The sequence below is a fragment of the Mus caroli genome, unplaced genomic scaffold, assembly GCF_978045245.1.
Source record: "Mus caroli unplaced genomic scaffold, Mus_caroli_1 scaffold_5, whole genome shotgun sequence".
In the NCBI taxonomy this organism is placed as follows: Eukaryota; Metazoa; Chordata; class Mammalia; order Rodentia; family Muridae; genus Mus; species Mus caroli.
The window spans coordinates 35877051-35897948 of NW_028227260.1; positions in this window are offsets into that span (position 1 = coordinate 35877051).

Sequence of the window (20898 nt, forward strand, 5' to 3'; positions counted from 1 at the left end):
TAGTTAAGAATCTAGTGTGGCTAGAGAAGCCCTGCTAGGAGCTGATTATAAACGCTGCTCTTATAGGGACCAGCAGCTTCTCAAGTTCTATGGTAAGGGAACAGATGGCTGTTTTTCCTAGAAAAATCTCTGTGCTCGTGATAATTGGATTCATCAGGTGACAAGGTGCTCCTCTCTTGAAATTACAGCTATAAAAATTAAGAATTTTGTTTGGTTTAAATGGGCAAATGTATACGACCATTTCATTTTTGTTTCTAAATAGTTTCAAAAGTATAAATATGTTTTATATGTCTTGGTTATAGATTAGTGGCTCATAAGTTATTGGTTATGATTAAAAATTTATAACATTGGTAACAAAAAGTTGGCTTAAAACTGGTAACTCTGGGTTAGAGTAATTCAGAACATGTGGCATCAGCCAATCCATGGGAAAAGGTCTCTAAAGATAAGCCTGAATTATTTTTGGAGTTCATTTTTAAAGAAAATAGATTGTTTTCACTGTTAAAATTGGGGTTTGCTTCTCAAAATTGTGGTTGTATGAAGCCTCCTGATTGGCCTAGTCCACAACTTTCCCCTTATCCACAGCCTCAACCCCAGCCGCCGAGGGAACCCCAAACCCCTGGGGGTGTCGAGAGGCGGACCGCTGCGGGTACATTGAACTGCAGAGCACAGAGTCCGGGCGGACTCTGGTGGACCCGCCCAAACTTTAAACCCTTCAGTACTTGTCATTTTCCTCTGCTGGTATTTATAAGTGGAAAACTAACCACCCCCTTTCTCAGGATCCCCAACGCCTCACAGGGTTGGTGGAGTTCCTTATGTTCTCTCATCAGCCTACTTGAGATGATTGTCAACAGCTGTTGCAAATGCTCTTAACAACCGAAGATCGAGAGAGAATTCTGTTAGAGGCTAGAAAAATAGCCTGGAAGACAACAGCGGTCTACACAGCTACAAAATGAGATCGACATGGGATTCCTTTTGACTCGCCCCAGTTGGGACTGCAACATGGCTGAAGGTAAGGAGAGCTTGGAAATCTAATGCCAGGCTCTGGTCTCCAAGGTGCCTCGAGACAGTCCCACTAATTTGGCTAAGGTAAGAGGTAATGCAGGGGCCGATTGAACCTCCCTCAATGTTCCTTGAAAGGTTTATGGAAGCCTTCAGGTGGTTCACTCCCTTTGATATTACCTCAGAAGCCCAGAAGGCCTCAGTGGTCTGGCCGGCCTTCATAAGGCAGTTGGCCCCCAATATCAGAAAGAAACTTCAGAGACAAGAGAGAGACAGTTACGTGATCTAGTGAAAGAGGCAGAGAAAGTGTGTGTGTGTGAGAGAGAGGCGGGAGGCAGAAGAAAGAGAAAACAAGAGGGATCTTAGGCAAGAGAGAAATTTGACTAGAATCTTGGCCGCAGTGATAGGAGAGAAAGAAAAAGACAGGATCTAGACAGGAAACCTGGGCAACTGAAGACTGAGCCTCAGCTAAAAAGGCTCAGCTGTGTCAGACTTAAGTTACTTATTTGAGATACACCCTTTGAGACGGGAAGTAGTGGCTAACTACGCCAAGGCAAGTAAGAAAATTCTTGGGTACTGCTGGCTTCTACAGACTCTAGACACCTGGGTTGGCGACCCGTTGTACCCCCTAACCAAGAAAGGAAAAGTGTTTGTGTGGACCCCAGATCACCAGAAAGCCTTTAGAGAAATAAAAAAGCGCTAGAGATCAGGGGTTGCCAGAGGAGTCCTTGCTCAGACTTTGGGACTTTGAAAAAGGCCAGTGGCTTACCTATCCAAAAAGTTACACCCTGTTGCCAGTGGGTGGTTTTCTTGCCTGTAAGCTATTGCTGCCATAATCTGCTTGTCAAGGATGCTGATAAGCTCACTCTGGGACAGCAACTAGCTGTAATGGCATCCCACACTCTTGAAAACATTATCCAAAAGCCCCCTGACTGGATGACTACCAACACTCCTGTGACACATCAGAACTTTTTGTTGACTGAACAAGTGACCTTCACTTCGTTCCACCTGCTGTCCCACTTTGTGAGACTGCACCTACTCATCACTGCACTGAGAAACTGGTACTTGAAATGATCTGAAGGATCAGATCAGCCTTGGCCTGAGGGTTCGAGCTGATACACTGATGACAGTAGCCTCGAGGTTAAAGGTAAGCAGAAGGTGGGGACAACAGTACGGTGGTGGACAGAAAGCAAGTGATCTAGGCCAGCAGCCTCCCTGAAGGGACGTCGGCCCAGAAAGCTGAACTTGTGACTTTGAGACAAGGTCTATAAATGGCAAAAGAAAAGTCTACACTGACAGCAGGTATGCTTTTGCCACTGTACGGAGCAATATACAGACAGAGAGGGCTGTTGACATCTGCAGAGAAAGACCTAAGATGCTGTGGCTAAAGAAAATCAGATGGCAGAGACGGCTTCTGGGACAGGCAGGAGCCACAGAGCCGCTGAGGCAGCACCCTTTTGGGGCCGCAGACTTCCGGCACCCTCCCAGCCGGAGGACAGAGACCTGCCCTGCAGAGAGTGCCATCTTGGCTCCGGGACTCCGCCGAACTTAGTCTACAGGTTAGAGTGAGGACCACAGAGGCAGACAGCTTCTGGGACAGGCGGGAGCCACAGAGCCGCTGAGGCAGCACCCTTTTGGGGCCGCAGACATCCGGCACCCTCCCAGTCGGAGGACAGTGACCTGCCCTGCAGGGAACGCCATCTTGGCTCCGGGACTCCGCCGAGCTTAGTCTCTACAGGTCAGAGTGGGGACCACGGGGGCAGACGGCTTCTGGGACAGGCGGGAGCCACAGAGCTGCTGAGGCAGCACCCTTTAGGGGCCGCAGACATCCGGCACCCTCCCAGTCGGAGGACAGTGACCTGCCCTGCAGGGAGCGCCATCTTGGCTCCTGGACTCCGCCGAACTTAGTCTACAGGTTAGAGTGAGGACCACAGAGGCAGACAGCTTCTGGGACAGGCGGGAGCCACAGAGCCGCTGAGGCAGCACCCTTTTGGGGCCGCAGACATCCGGCACCCTCCCAGTCGGAGGACAGTGACCTGCCCTGCAGGGAGCGCCATCTTGGCTCCGGGACTCTACCGAGCTTAGTCTCTACAGGTCAGAGTGGGGACCACGGGGGCAGACGGCTTCTGGGACAGGCAGGAGCCACAGAGCCGCTGAGGCAGCACCCTTTTGGGGCCGCAGACTTCCGGCACCCTCCCAGCCGGAGGACAGAGACCTGCCCTGCAGAGAGTGCCATCTTGGCTCCAGGACTCCGCCGAACTTAGTCTACAGGTTAGAGTGAGGACCACAGAGGCAGACAGCTTCTGGGACAGGCGGGAGCCACAGAGCCGCTGAGGCAGCACCCTTTTGGGGCCGCAGACATCCGGCACCCTCCCAGTCGGAGGACAGTGACCTGCCCTGCAGGGAGCGCCATCTTGGCTCCAGGACTCCGCCGAACTTAGTCTGTACAGGTCAGAGTGAGGACCACAGAGGCAGACAGCTTCTGGGACAGGCGGGAGCCACAGAACCGCTGAGGCAGCACCCTTTTGGGGCCGCAGACATCCGACACCCTCCCAGCCGGAGAACAGTGACCTGCCCTGCAGGGAGCGCCATCTTGGCTCCGGGACTCCGCCGAACTTAGTCTGTACAGGTCTGCTGACAGAGGATACTCAGAATCCCCAGAAGAACAACCTCTGAACAAAGACAACTATAACAACTCCAGAGATTACCAGATGGCTAGAGGTAAAGGTAAGAATCTTACTAACAGAAACCAAGACCACTCACCATCATCAGGACCCAGCACTCCCACTTCACCCAGTCCAGGGCACCCCAACACACCTGAAAAACTAGACCTGGATTTAAAAGCATATCTCATGATGATGGTAGAGGACATCAAGAAGGACTTTAAAGAACTACAGGAGAACATGGCTAAAGAGTTACAAGTCCTTAAAGAAAAACAGGAAAACACAACCAAACTGGTAGAAGTCCTTAAAGAGAAACAGGAAAACACATACAATCAGATGATGGAAATGAACAAAACCATACTAGACCTAAAAAGGGAAGTAGACACAATAAAGAAAACCCAAAATGAGGCAACACTGGAGATAGAAACCCTAGGAAAGAAATCTGGAACCATAGATGCAAGCATCAGCAACAGAATACAAGAGATGGAAGAGAGAATCTCAGGTGCAGAAGATTCCATAGAGAACATGGGCACAACAATCAAGGAAAATGGAAAATGCAAAAAGATCCTAACTCAAAACATCCAGGAAATACAGGACACAATGAGAAGACCAAACCTACGGATAATAGGAGTGGATGAGAATGAAGATTTTCAACTCAAAGGACCAGCAAACATCTTCAACAAAATTATAGAAGAAAACTTCCCAAATCTAAAGAAAGAGATGCCCATGAACATACAAGAAGCCTACAGAACTCCAAATAGGCTGGACCAGAAAAGAAATACCTCCCGACACATAATAATCAGAACAACAAATGCACTAAATAAATATAGAATACTAAAAGCAGTAAGAGAAAAAGGCCAAGTAACATATAAAGGCAAGCCTATCAGAATTACACCAGATTTTTCACCAGAGACTATGAAAGCTAGAAGATCCTGGACAGATGTTATACAGACACTAAAAGAACACAAATTCCAGCCCAAGCTACTGTACCCAGCCAAACTCTCAATTAACATAGATGGAGAAACCAAAGTATTCCACGACAAAGCCAAATTCACACATTATCTCTCCACGAATCCAGCCCTTCAAAGGATAATAACAGAAAAAAACCAATACAAGGACAGGAACCACGCCCTAGAAACAACAAGAAGGTAATCCCTCAACAAACCTAAAAGAAGACAGCCACAAGAACAGAATGCCAACTTTAACAACAAAAATAACAGGAAACAACAATTACTTTTCCTTAATATCTCTTAATATCAATGGACTCAACTCCCCGATAAAAAGACATAGACTAACAAACTGGCTACACAAACAAGACCCAACATTTTGCTGCTTACAAGAAACTCATCTCAGAGAAAAAGATAGACACTACCTCAGAATGAAAGGCTGGAAAACAATTTTCCAAGCAAATGGTCTGAAGAAACAAGCTGGAGTAGCCATTCTAATATCAGATAAGATTGACTTCCAACCCAAAGTCATCAAAAAAGACAGGGAGGGGCACTTCATACTCATCAAAGGTAAAATCCTCCAAGAGGAACTATCAATCCTGAATATCTATGCTCCAAATACAAAGGCAGTCTCATTCATTAAAGAAACTTTAGTAAATCTCAAAGCACACATTGCACCTCATACAATAATAGTGGGAGACTTCAACACACCACTTTCACCAATGGACAGATCATGGAAACAGAAACTAAACAGGGACACAGTGAAACTAACAGAAGTTATGGATCAAATGGATCTGGCAGATATCTACAGAACATTTTACCCTAAAACAAAAGGATACACCTTCTTCTCAGCACCTCATGGTACCTTCTCCAAAATTGACCACGTAATTGGGCACAAAACAGGACTCAACAGATACAAAAACATTGAAATTGTCCCATGCATCCTATCAGATCACCATGGACTAAGGCTGATCTTCAATAACAAAATAAATAATAGAAAGCCAACCTTCACGTGGAAACTGAACAACACTCTTCTCAATGATACCTTGGTCAAGGAAGGAATAAAGAAAGAAATTAAGGACTTTTTAGAGTTCAATGAAAATGAAGCCACAACATACCCAAACTTATGGGACGCAATGAAAGCATTTCTAAGAGGAAAACTCATAGCTCTGAGTGCCTCCAAAAGGAAACTAGAAAGAGCACATATTAGCAGCTTGACAACACACCTAAAAGCACTAGAACAAAAGGAAGCAAATTCACCCAAGAGGAGTAGACGGCAGGAAATAATCAAACTCAGGGGTGAAATCAACCAAGTGGAAACAAGAAAAACCATTCAAAGAATCAACCAATCAAGGAGCTGGTTCTTTGAGAAAATCAACAAGATAGATAAACCCTTAGCCAGACTCACTAGAGGGCACAGGGAAAGCATCCTAATTAACAAAATCAGAAATGAAAAAGGAGACATAACAACAGATCCTGAAGACATCCAAAACACCATCAGATCCTTCTACCAAAGGCTATACTCAACAAAACTGGAGAACCTGGATGAAATGGAGAAGTTCCTAGACAGATACCAGGTACCAAAGTTGAATCAAGATCAGGTTAATGATCTAAACAGCCCTATATCCCCCAAAGAAATAGAAGCAGTCATTAATAGTCTCCCAACTAAAAAAAGCCCAGGACCAGATGGGTTTAGTGCAGAGTTCTATCAGACCTTCAAAGAAGATCTAATCCCAGTTCTTCACAAACTATTCCACAAAATAGAAACAGAAGGTACTCTACCCAACTCATTCTATGAAGCCACAATTACTCTGATACCTAAACCACAAAAAGACCCAACAAAGATAGAAAACTTCAGACCAATATCCCTTATGAATATTGATGCAAAAATCCTCAATAAAATTCTTGCTAACCGAATCCAAGAACACATCAAAACAATCATCCATCCTGACCAAGTAGGTTTCATCCCAGGGATGCAGGGATGGTTCAATATACGGAAATCCATCAACGTAATCCAGTATATAAACAAACTCAAAGACAAAAACCACATGGTCATCTCGTTAGATGCGGAAAAAGCATTTGACAAGATCCAACACCCATTCATGATAAAAGTCTTGGAAAGATCAGGAATTCAAGGCCCATACCTAAACATGATAAAAGCAATCTACAGCAAACCAGTAGCCAACATCAAAGTAAATGGTCAGAAGCTTGAAGCAATCCCTCTAAAATCAGGGACTAGACAAGGCTGTCCACTTTCTCCATACCTATTCAACATTGTACTTGAAGTCCTAGCCAGAGCAATTCGACAACAAAAGGAGATCAAAGGGATACAAATTGGAAAAGATGAAGTCAAAATATCACTTTTTGCAGATGATATGATAGTATATATAAGTGACCCTAAAAATTCCACCAGAGAACTCCTAAGCCTGATAAACAGCTTCGGTGAAGTAGCTGGATATAAAATTAACTCAAACAAATCAATGGCCTTTCTCTACACAAAGAATAAACAGGCTGAGAAAGAAATTAGGGAAACAACACCCTTCTCAATAGTCACAAATAATATAAAATATCTTGGCGTGACTCTAACTAAGGAAGTGAAAGATCTGTATAATAAAAACTTCAAGTCTCTGAAGAAAGAAATTATAGAAGATCTCAGAAGATGGAAAGATCTCCAATGCTCATGGATTGGCAGGATCAACATTGTAAAAATGGCTATCTTGCCAAAAGCAATCTACAGATTCAATGCAATCCCCATCAAAATTCCAAATCAATTCTTCAACGAATTAGAAAGTGCAATCTGCAAATTCATCTGGAATAACAAAAAACCTAGGATAGCAAAAACTCTTCTCAAGGATAAAAGAACCTCTGGTGGAATCACCATGCCGGACCTAAAGCTCTACTACAGAGCAATTGTGATAAAAACTGCATGGTACTGGTATAGTGACAGACAAATAGACCAATGGAATAGAATTGAAGACCCAGAAATGAACCCACACACCTACGGTCACTTGATCTTCAACAAGGGAGCTAAAAACATCCAGTGGAAGAAAGACAGCATTTTCAACAAATGGTGCTGGCACAACTGGTTGTTAACATGTAGAAGAATGCGAATCGATCCATTCCTATCTCCTTGTACTAAGGTCAAGTCTAAGTGGATCAAGGAACTTCACATAAAACCAGAGACACTGAAACTTATAGAGGAGAAAGTGGGGAAAAGCCTTGAAGATATGGGCACAGGGGAAAAATTCCTGAATAGAACAGTAATGGCTTGTGCTGTAAGATCAAGAATTGACAAGTGGGACCTCATGAAACTACAAAGCTTCTGCAAGGCTAAAGACACCATCAATAAGACAAAAAAACCACCAACAGATTGGGAAAGGATCTTCACCTATCCTAAATCAGATAAGGGACTAATATCCAATATATATAAAGAACTCAAGAAGGTGGACTCCAGAAAGTCAAATAACCCCATTAAAAAATGGGGCTCAGAACTGAACAAAGAATTCTCGCCTGAGGAATACCGAATGGCAGAGAAACACCTGAAAAAATGTTCAACATCCTTAATCATCAGGGAAATGCAAATCAAAACAACCCTGAGATTCCACCTCACACCAGTCAGAATGGCTAAGATCAAAAATTCAGGTGACAGCAGTTGCTGGCGAGGATGTGGAGAAAGAGGAACACTCCTCCATTGTTGGTGGGATTGCAAGCTTGTACAACCACTCTGGAAATCAGTCTGGCGGTTCCTCAGAAAATTGGACATAGTACTACCGGAGGATCCAGCAATACCTCTCCTGGGCATATATCCAGAAGATGTCCCAACCGGTAAAAAGGACACATGTTCCACTATGTTCATAGCAGCCCTATTTATAATAGCCAGAAGCTGGAAAGAACCCAGATGTCCCTCAACAGAGGAATGGATACAGAAATTATGGTACATTTACACAATGGAGTACTACTCAGCTATTAAAAAGAATGAATTTATGAAATTCCTAGCCAAATGGATGGACCTCGAGGGCATCATCTTGAGTGAAGTAACACAATCACAAAAGAACTCACACAATATGTATTCACTGATAAGTGGATATTAGCCCAAAACTTAGGATACCCAAGATTTAAGATACAATTTGCTAAACGCATGAAACTCAAGAAGAATGAAGACCAAAGTGTGGACACTGTGCACCTTCTCAGAATTGGGAACAAAACACCCAGGGAAGGAGTTACAGAGACAAAGTTCGTAGCGGTGATAAAGGATGGACCATTTAGAGACTGCCGTATCCAGGGATCCATCCCATAATCAACTTCTAAACGCTGACACCATTACATACACTAGCAAGATTTTGCTGAAAGGACCCAAATATAGCTGTCTCTTGTGAGACGATGCTGGGGCCTAGCAAACACAGGAGTGGATGTTCACAGTCAGCTATTGGATGTATCACAGGGCTCCCAATGGAGAAGCTAGAGTAAGTACCCAAGGAGCTAAAGGGATCTGCAACCCTATTGTTGGAACAACATGATGTACTCACTAGAACCCCGGAGCTCTTGTCTCTAGCTGCATATGTATCGAAAGATGGCCTAGTCAGCCATCACTGGAAAGAGAGGCCCATTGGACTTGCAAACTTTATATGCCCCAATATAGGGGAATGCCAGGGCCAAAAGAATGGGAATGGGTGGGTAGGGAAGTGGGGGGCGCTATGGGGGACTTTTGGGATAGTATTGGAAATGTAATTGAGGAAAATATGTAATAAAAATATATAAAAAAAAAAAAAGAAAATCAGATGGCAGATCTAACCGCCAAACAGGTGGCCCAAGGAGCAATGATCCTGGCAGTCAAGGAGCCTAAAGATTATTATGGCATCAGAGAGACCAGCTTTAGATACACCCCTGAGCACTATCAAGTTATGGACAGTATTTCACCCACCTGGGGGCCAAAAAAATTCAAAGGTGTGGTTAGGTCCTTTGTTACAGGACTCTCTGACTTGGCAGAAGAAATAATCAAAAGCTGCAAGGCCTGTGCTATGATGAGGTAGAATTTCTAAAAGAAATCTTCCCAAGGTAATGGACCTGCCTTTGTTGCCCAGGTAAATCAGGGACTGGACAAGATATTGGGAAATGATTAAAAGTTACATTGTGCATGCAGTCCCCAAAGCTCAGGACAGGTAGAGAGAATGAATAGAACCATTAAGAGACCCTTACCAAATTGACAGCGGAGACTGGCGCTAATGATTGGATAGCTCTCCTATCCTTTGCTCTTCAGGAATAGAAACACCCCTGGACAGTTTAGACTGAGCCCCCTATAAATTACTCTACGGGGGCCCCCTCCACTGGTAAAAATAGCCTCTGTACATAGTGCTGACATGCTGCTTTCCCAGCCTTTGTTCTCTAGGCTCAAGGTGCTCCAGTGGGTGAGACAGCAAGTGAAGAAGCAGCTCCAGAAGGCCTGCTCCAGAAGATCTGCTAGACGTCTCCACACAGAAAACCTTGAGACTCTGGTGGAAAGGCCCTTATCTTGAACTCTTGACCACCCTACTTTCTATCTTTATGGGACCCCTTTTGATTTTGCTTCTGCTTTTAATTATAGGTCCATGTGTGTTAAATAGGCAAGTCACCTTTATTAGAACAAAAATTAGTGCAGTGCGGCTTTTAGTTTTGAGACAACAGTACCATGCCCTAAAGGATCAAGTATGTCAGGGAGAAGATAGTGTCTAGTTCTAAGATTAGAACTATTAACAAGTAGAAGGGGGGAATGAAAGAAGTAAAAAATTCTAGGCCTTTAGGCCCAAGTTTGGGAATGTGGCCTCTGTGACTCAGTGCTCCGAGGTGTGCTGGTCATAAAACAGATAGTGACATTCCTTCCTCCACCCACCCGCTTCCTGGGTTCAAAGAGTGTTCATTCAAAGAATGGCACCCTGACCATTACTGGAACCTGCAATGCAAATGTGCTATCTTTAGGGGCTCTTAGATTGTTAGGGGCTCTTAAAAACTGTCTTGAGAGATAACCTGACACTTGTGACTTTGTACTTCCTTGTGACTCTTAACTGGTATTTTTGGTATTTTCCAACAACGCCCTCCCCACCTCCTTGAGTTGTGGTTTCTTCCTTTAAATACCCCCTTACTCAGCAAGAACATTTCTTGTGTGATTTGGGGTGTCGCCTCTCCTGAGTCAGAATGTGGGGGAGTCCTCTGCTTGAATTTTAGCCTGCTGCATTAACTTTACAAACTATATCACATATCATCCCATGCAAGCTGTTGAAATGCCCTGCTGATGGAAGAAACTTAAAGACTTATAGAGACTGAGGTAAAATTAAATTCCAGCCATAAATTAGAACATCAAAAGAGTGATCATGAAAAGTACACCAAGAAATTTTAAGTTTACAAGGAGGGAGTATATGATTGTTGACCTAAAGTTTTAAGGCAGAAGGCAAAACTCATCATACTGACTATGAGGAGAGAGATTCCCTGTAAAACACACAGGTTACACCTAAACTAGTGTTTGGTACATTTTCTCTTTAGGTCTATCATCGTTTAAATTTTCCTATATCATTTGCTCCTCCATTTATCATATCAATGATATCAGCCTATTTGGCACATCCACTCCAAAATCCTGTACAGGCCTCTCTGGTACATTTGCCTTGAGCCCTTCTTAAATAAACCAATTCGAAACTCGATCGGACTCTACAGCTGTGTCTGACAGTAATTTCTCATAACTATTTTGTTGTTATTTCATCTTTTTATGTGATAAGAAACAAGAAACTGAATTGAATGAATTCTTTATAGTAGGATTCATGGTTTTCTCACAGTCTCTCCTACCTAAGAGACTTAATGCTCATCCAGTAGTGCTCTGGATGCAGCTCTGCCTCAAAGTCCACCAGAAACTTTCTCCAGGTCACACATCTGACCATAAGGTAGTGTGGGCAGTAGGTAGAGCAGGAATTAAGGGTCTAGGCCTCAACTCCAAAATTCTAATAAAATATGCAGTTGAGTTCTACATACTGTTCGTGTATTCAGTTCTTCCTTCAGGAGTCAAAGTCTGTCATTTTGTTCAGATTTTCCTTGATTTCTACTGCTCTGGAAAAATTGTGGGTTTCTTGGATGCTGGTCTGGTTCCTGATCCCCTGACATGCCACAGGTCAGAGACAATATTTATCTCTTAGCCTTGAAATGTGCTTAAAGAAATGCTAGCAGTGACCAGGGTTGATCACTTGGTCAAAGTACTAGTACTGGTGACCCCAGCCCTGGTATTGGTTTATGTGGCTTTTCCTACTTGATCAGATGATGAAATTTGTTTTCCTCCACCCTGTCTCAAGTTCAGACTCCTACCTAGTTCACTTTACAAGAACGCTTAACCTTACCTTGAAAGTGTAGTAGTAGTGATATCTTTCAACAGTTCAGAACAACAACTTGAAGAAGTTATACTGACATACAGAAAACTGAAGCACTATACATAAACAGGAAATATAGGAACCAAGGAAAGAGAAACCCCCTACTCATTTCTAGTTCTGATTTTATATCCAGCTGGCTGAAAATTCAGAAGTTTTCAACATAATTGAACAGAATACCTGCAGGAAGTTCTGTACTCCTTTCTCTGAGAAACATACAAAAGAGACCATCGGGCTACTGAATTGTATCTTAAGTCTGTCCTCCCTTGACTTATGCATATAAAGATGCCTTTGACTAATGTTTTATCTCAATTTTTGTTCCCTTCTCTAGCAGCAAGCCTACGCAATGCACCTAAAAAAATTCTCCTCCAAGGACAGAACTCCACAGATAAGAAAAACGAGTTGAATAGCACATACTTTAACCTCTAATCAGTTTCTGAATAAGTAGCTTTAAAGCTTCAAGTCATACAGCTGCTGCTGAGACTTTTTGAGGAGTTTGTTTTCTTCTGTCCACAGCTGATTCTCTTTAAGTGCATCTTATCTTCCTTCTAAATCACCAACTTCACTTCATCATAACTCATTTGCCTCCTGTACACCACACACCCCTAACCCCAAATGCAAGTAAAGAGAGGCCTTTCTTGGCTTTGAAGGAGGGTCCTCAGGTGGCACTGCTAGCAGTGTTGAGTTGCTGTTTCTGCTGCTGCTAACAAAACTGAAACATGAAAACACCTCACAGAATAAATACAGGTCTGCTTATGAGTGAGCTTCAGGTGCTCGCAGCTTGCAGCCATTCCTGATGATCCAAGTTTGATCCCTAGGATCCATGTGATGAAAAATTGAATGTAGTCATCTGACCTTTACATGCAGGCCATCACACACACACACACACACACACACACACACACACACACGCACACGCACACGCACACACACACACACTAAATAAATGTAAATTTATTTTAAAATAATGAATGAATCAAATGAAAATTAATCGCCAACCCAAATATTGAAAAAAATTGATTGTAAGATAGATAAAGCCTATTGAATGAATTAGGAAATATTATACTATTGAAAAAATGGTACTGAGAAAAGTGAAAAATAATAATTTGAAAAAAAAATACAAGTTGGCTTCCTGTAGAACACACTTAAGTAAGAACCCACTTAAGTAAGCTACTTAATGGTTGCAAGGAAACCACATAAAACAACATGATATATCACATGTTGTTTTATAAATACCTTACTGTGTGCCTTAATACCAAGTCAGGCATTGTGACTTGGAAGCGTATGAATGTGTTTCTGATCCCTGCATGCATGAGGCTGTATGCATTAAGGAGATAGGAAGATACACATGTGTCTGTCCTCAAGAGTATTCTGATGTGAACTGTGAGTTGGAAATTGATGAATGTTGATCACAGCCGAGTTTACATAGTGCCATGTGTCAGGATGCTCTTGGGGATTACTTCTGTGACTGTGCACTTGGATTTCTTGGAGACCACTGTGAACTCAACTTTGATGAGTGTGCCAGTCAGCCCTGTCTCCGTGGAGGTCTATGTGTGGATGGAGAAAACAACTACTTCTGTGACTGCATGGGTAGCATATTTGTGAGACCTAGATGCCCCTTCGTTGGTCAAAGCCTTCTCACAATGATACAACATGTGAAGACACTGTTGACAGCTGTATTTGTCACTTCTGGCCTAGATACACAGATTCCCTGTGTGAGACAGAAATGAATGCAGTAGCCACCCCTGCAAATTTAGGGGGAAATATGCCAATCTGTCCTCAAGGGATCTATAGGACACATTGCAGACCTGCCTTCCTCCTTCAACTACATTGAAGCCCCAGGCTATATTTGTATCTGTCAGCCTGGAATCACAAACAGGAGCCTAGCAGAACTATCCTGTGAGCAACTCCACCCAGCAGCTCACTGAAACAGATGCAGAGACCCACAGCCAAATGTTAGACCAGGCTTGGGAAGTCTTTTTTTTTTTTTAATTTAGCTTTTATTCAAAATTAAATAAGCAAAATCAAAAATCTTAAGAAGTTGTACAAATTACTTACATAAAAGAACGGTAATAGAGATAGTCACAAATCTGCAACAAAAAGTTATAAAAGGGCTGGGCAGCATGGACTATACTCATGTCACAGCATGGTGCTCTAACTGTGGTATTAGTAAGGCATAATTAATATTTGTAAGTGCTTATGGAAGAGTTGTATACAGTTTTTTTTCCTGGATCCTTTGGGACTCAGTTGTATATCTAAAAAAGTCAATACAGTTGATTCCATATATCATTGTCTGAAATATTAATATTTTGTCTTCAAGGATTTAGTATAGGAATGTAAAATAAAATATATAAAAATAAATATTTTAGCATGACTTCTATGTGGGTTAGTATTAATCATGAACTTGACAAAATCTAGAAACACTGGGGAGATTGACCTGTGGATATACCTGTGGGGGAAATATCTTAGTTATGTTATATAGTATGAGAAGACTCATCTTAATTGTTGTAGGCAAGACCATTTTTTGGGCAGGATGTCATAGACTAAGTAGTGAAAGCAACTTGCACTGGCAAGCATGCATTCCTTTCTGTTTTTGATTACTTTTGGGGTGTAACAGTTTCCTCAAACCTTGGTAACTTCCTAGTATGATGTAGTATAACCTAAAAATATGAACTGAAGTAAACATTTTCTCCACTAACATGTTTCTGGGGGTGTTTTTATCATAGCTACAGAAAAGAAACAGTGATAACTTCTTATTGAATTCTTTATTCACATGCTCACAGTCTATGTTCCCAAATATCTATTTTAATAGAATCATATACTATGACTTGTTCTGACTTGTTTTATTTTCCTGAAAATATTAAGTTAACAAAAATAAATTCAGATTAGCAAACATTTAATTATATTTAGTGTCTTATTAAACTTGATATAATAATTTATTAATTGATTTAACCCACAATTCATTATTACTGGTATTCTTTCTTTGTCTTTCTTTTTATTGGTTCTTTATACATTTGCCATCATGCACCCCAATCCCACTCATCTCTCTGTCTCCTCATACTCACTCTCTACCCTTGCAGCCTTCTCCTCCCCCCCAAAAAATAATTTTCTTTTTTGTGGGAGCTGCAGTGTGTTACAGTGTGTCTCATAGTACACCCTTTTGTCCACACTTCTTTGCTTGAAAATGCTCATTGCAATGAGTCATTGGTCTGGTTTGAGGCCTCCAACTTCTATTACACAATCAATACTGGAACCTCAAAGGGATTCCTCTCAGATATCCCGTTATTATCCTGTGTCATGGGAATCCTGCAGCTTTGGATCTGTAGGAAGGGCACCTTCACTCACCCCAGCAGTTCATCAATATGGTCTATGTTGGGGTGGGCCAATTCAAAGCCCTGGATCAGGGCCTGATAGGTATCTTGAGTTGATCAGCCCACTAGCTCTCCTGCACCCACACCATCAGGGGAGCTCTCCAGCGGTGGCCTAGATAGCTCACCCAATGCTGCAGTCAGCAAGGAGCAGGGACAGCTAGCTCTCCAGCTCTCATGACCTCAGGGTCAGCTCATTTGTGCCCACACCATCAGGGACAGCTCTACTCTGCTGCCCAGGCAAGGTGCAGGGTCCAATCTCCTCTCTTATGTGCTACAGCAGGTGAGGGGCAGGGCCACCTCTCCCACACTGATGATCTCAGGGCCAGCTAGCTCTGCCATAGGCAGTGAAGGATGAAGTGAGGAGGAAGGTATCTCTCCCTCATCCACTCCTCTTTAAGGAAAACAAGTTGCTCTCACTCTCAGGGAGGCTCACACCTCTGCCAACAGGGCCAGCTCTACTGAGCTTCCCAGGCAAGGAGCATGGCCTGTTCTCTCCTGAATGCTGCAGTAGGTGAGGGACAGGGGCAGTTCCCCTGCTCTGATGACCTCAGAGGGCCAGCTCTTCTGCCTGGGTAGGTGACAAGAGGCAAGGGTGGGGGAAGGCATCTCTCTCCCTTGCCCATACTGCATCTTGGAGCTCGGTTGTCCATGCCCCTGCCACCAGAGTCACCTCTACTGTGCTGCCCAGGCTAGGTGCAGGGTCCATTCTCTCAGGAGTGCTGCATCAGATGAGGGCAGAGACAGCTCTCCTCCTCTCATGATCCTAGGGTCAGGTCTCCTACCTACCACAGGTAGCAAGAGGGAGGATAGGAGCTCTCTCTCTCTCTCTCTCTCTCTCTCTCTCTCTCTCTCTCTCTCTCTCTCTCTCTCTCTCCCTCTCTCTCTCTCTGCCCCCCCCCCCTCTTGTCCATGTCAACACACAGGAACAAGTGGCAGCACCAGCTCTCTTGGGCTCACACATTTTGGGCTGGATCACTTCCAATTCCTACAACTAGGGACAGCTCTGCTGTGCTTCCTGGGCAGTGTGCAGGCTTCTTTCTTGATACTGCAGCTGGCTAGGAATGGGGCAGCCCTCCTGCTCTCACACCCTCTGGGCTAGCTCTCTCATGATGCTCAGGTGAGGGGTGAACTCAGTTCTGCCCATCTGTCAGCTGTCAACATGGACCTGGGTGGCAGCCTAGGTGCCTGGCCTTTGGTGGTAACAGACCTCTGCTGCTACAGGACCACCAACCCAGACATGGTCCTCAGTGGCACCACAGGCCCACCATACTTCCAGGTAGACTCAGGAGGCTTAGACTGAGGAAACAAGGCCTAGAGTCAGGGGAGGGGCAGTTAGACTCAGGAGGTGTGGCTTAGACTCAGGGACTTGGCTTAGACTCAGGGAGATTGGCAGGTAGAATCAGGGGGCAGTGTATTAGACCCAGGGGCATGTCTTAGAATCATGGGGAGTCTTAGAATCAGGGAGAGAGGCTTAGGATCATGGGTGTGGTTTAGGTTCGGGGGAGTGGCAGATAGACTCAGGAGGCTGGGCTTAGACCCAGGGGCCTGTGTTAGACTCAGAGGGAGTGACAGGTAGACTCAGGAGGTGTGCCTTAGACCCTTAGGCCTGGTTTAGAATCAGGAGGAGTGGCAGGTAGACATAGGAGGTGTGGCTTAGACTCAGGAAATTGGCAGTTAGACTTGGGAGGCGTGGCTTAGATTCAAGAGCTTGTCTTAGACCTAGAAGACCTGGCTTAGCCTCAAGGGGAGTGGCAGGTAGTCTCAGAAGGTGTGAATTAAACCCAGGGGAGAGGATTAGACTAAGGGGAGTGGCATGTAGACTCACGAGGAGTGGCTTAGACACAAGGGAGGGGCAGATAAACTCAGGAGGTGTGACTTAGAAGGGGGTCGGGGAGTTGGGGGAACAGATAGACTCACTAGCTGCTCACATCAGGCAATTCCTCACTATCCTTGAGTCTCCAATTCTGCCTCTCTTTATTGTGCTCATCATCCCTAAGATAGGGTTTCTCTGTATAGCCCTGGTGTCCTGGAACTTACTCTTTAGACAAGGCTGGCTTCAAGTTCACAGAACAAGGGGCTGGCCCAGAGTGGCTGTCCATGCAACCCTGCACACCCAGCCCCTTGACAGCAGCCTCTCCCAACTGTGATATGCATCCCCAAGGTGCCCAGTTGGCCCAAATATGGAGTCAGCCAGTCAGGACAGCAACCAATACCAATATTGGTATTATTTTTACAAATGTATACATGCAGACTTTCCTCCATAAAGAAAGTCAGTTTATTCACACAAGTTGTAGTCAGTCAAATTAAATTATTAAATATCTAAATAATAAAATATGCTATAATATCATAATCAAACATTTCCATGCGTAATATGCAATATAAACATATACATATACACAAATATTTGGGTTTTTGTGACAAGGTAGCTCTGGTTGACTTGGTACTCACTTTGTAGAATAAGTGGGCCTCAAACTTAGAGATCTACCTACTTCTGCCGTCCAAGTCCTAGGATTAAAGGCAGCACCACTGCCTGGCCATATATAAATATTTTTATATGTTTAGATATATATGTATGCATATATAAGGGGATGTGCATTCACATAAGAATCTCTTTTCAGTTTTACTTATTTTATCTCCTGAACTTTATTTTTGATGGTTTCATAAATGTACATAATGAATTTTAGTCATTCTTATTCTTCATTAGCTTTTCTCATCCCTCCACCTCTTGTCATGAGAATTTTTTTCTTCCCAACAATTAACTCCTCCACTTCTTTTTCTGTATGGCCCATTAAATTTAATTAGAGTTCCTTTTATGGATATAGGTGGGAAGTACAAATTTCTTAAAAATTGTGTTCTATGAATAGAGTATTTGTGTTTACAGCAGCTTAATATTCTATTCAATAATTATAACTTACACTTAGTTCTTTTTTCCCTACTGATGCACACTTAGATAATTTTCCTATTACAGGCATTGTTTTAGTGATCATCTTTACATATGACTCTTTTGCACTTATTCATTTGAATAAATTTGGGGTTTTGTTTCATTTTCTTTGGGGGGGGGGTTGATGTCTTATTTTCTGCCACGAGTTCCCAAATATTTCTTGGATAGCCTCATCCATACATACATACCATATTCATGGGTTTATTGAGTGGATATTTTAATTAGTGTTAAATATGATATATATATATATTTAAAATTAGGTATTTTCTTCATTTACATTTCAAATGCTATCCCAAAAATCCCCCATACCCTCCCCCCCAACTCCCCTATCCACCCACTCCCACTTCTTGGCCTTGGTGTTCCCCTGTACTGAAGCATATAAAGTTTGCAAGACCAAGGGGCCTTTCTTCCCAATGATAGCCGACTAGGCCATCTTCTACATATGCAGCTAGAGACTTGAGCTCTGGGGGTACTGGTTAGTTCATATTGTTGTTCCACCTTTAGGGTTGCTGACTCCTTTAGCTCCTGGGTACTTTCTCTAGCTCCTCCACTAGGGGCCCTGTGTTCCATCCAGTAGCTGACTGTGAGCATCCACTCCTGTGTTTGCCAGGCACCGGCATAGCCTCACAAGAGACAGCTATATCAGGGTCCTTTCAGCAAAATCTCACTGGCATATGCAATGGTGTGTGCGTTTGGAGGCTTATTATGGGATGGATCCCCGGGTATGGTAGTCTCTAGATGGTCCATCCTTTCGTCTCAGTTCCAAACTTTGTCTCTGTAACTCCTTCCATGGGTGTTTTGTTCCCAATTCTAAGAAGGGGCAAAGTGACCACACTTTGGTCTTGATTCTTCTTAAGTTTCATGTGTTTTGCAACGTGTATCTTGGGTATTCTAAGTTTCTGGGCTCATATCCACTTATCAGTGAATACATATCATGTGAGTTCTTTTGTGATTGGGTTACTTCACTCAGGATAATACCCTCCAGGTCCATCTATTTGCCTAGGAATTTCATAAATTCATTCCTTTTAATAGCTGAGTAGTACTCCATTGTGTAAATGTACCATATTTTCTGTATCCATTCCTCTGTTGAGGGGCATTTGGGTCCTTTCCAGCTTCTAGCTATTATAAATAAGGCTGCTATGAACATAGTGGAGCATGTGTCCTTCTTACCAGTTGGAACATCTTCTGGATATACGCCCAGGAGAGATATTGCAGGATTCTCTGGTAGTACTATGTCCAATTTTCTGAGGAACCGCCAAACTGATTTCCAGAGTGGTTGTACAAGCTTGCAATCCCACCAACAATGGAGGAGTGTTGCTCTTTCTCCACATCCTCGCCAGCATCTGCTGTCACCTGAATTTTTAATCTTAGCCATTCTGACTTGTGTGAGGTGGAATCTCAGGGTTGTTTTGATTTGCATTTCCCTGATGATTAAGGATGTTGAATATTTTTTCATATTTACCCCAAACATACTTCCTTAACCCTCCTCTCATTTATTATTGTTTTAAGAATTCTATAAGGTAATTTAAAATACCTCTTTGTTAGTCTAAGATTTTGTTAAGGATAGGATGTATTTAAAAGTTGTTAAAGCTTAATTTTCCTAATAATATTAAGAACAATATTTTAACATTAATATCCTGTAGTAGAAATAAGATTTGTTTTATGGACTTTCCAAATTTTAATATCTTATCTGCTTTGCTAAAATATATTCCTAAAATACCAAAATATATAGGAACATACTTTAGCTGAATCACATACTCTTTTCTGAGAATTACTTGCCTTTTTAAAAATTGAGCACTTACTTGTTTGTACATTTTCTACACTACTTGGTATAATAATAAGACCAATGTTCATTTTCATTTTTAATGTATTAAGTCAACAGAAACTTGGAGTCATTAAATAACAAATTCTCCCACTTTTATAGGCCAGATATGAAATGCAGACTACAAAAAAGTACTCAACTCAAATTATCCAAAGGCTGAAATCAAGGTGTTATATATCTGTACTCCCCTAGTGGTAACACAAGGAAAATTACTGATCTCATGAACATTGTGATATTAGCAAAATTCATGTCCCATAGCAAGTAATACTTAAGTACCCATTTCCTCTTTAGGTGTCAGTCAGGGACAAGTTTCATATGTATTCACTTATCCTTGGAATAAGGATAAACAGAATAAAAACATGAACATAAAGCTGTTAGGAGGATTTCAAGAGGAAAAAGGGGGTATGAAGGAGGCCTACTGCAGAGATACTGAAGGGAATAAAGATTATGATCCAAATATGTTATAACTAAACATGTTATAATTAATGTTATTTTAAAAAAATGAATATTGACTAATAAAATGTTTAATAAGTTTAGGATAGTTGTTCAGTGAGCCAGTATTTCACAAACTTCTGTAATACCATTACAAACTGAATATTAACAAAATGATATTTACTATTGTTTTTATATATTAATATTAAATACTGATACATATTTACTATTAATATGCATTTTCTCTACTCAAGTTGTGTGTAAAGTCATATATTAAAGCTTTATTCATGTACATTTATCATCTATTTGTGTTTGTACATTTATATTATTTTTTACTGAAATGT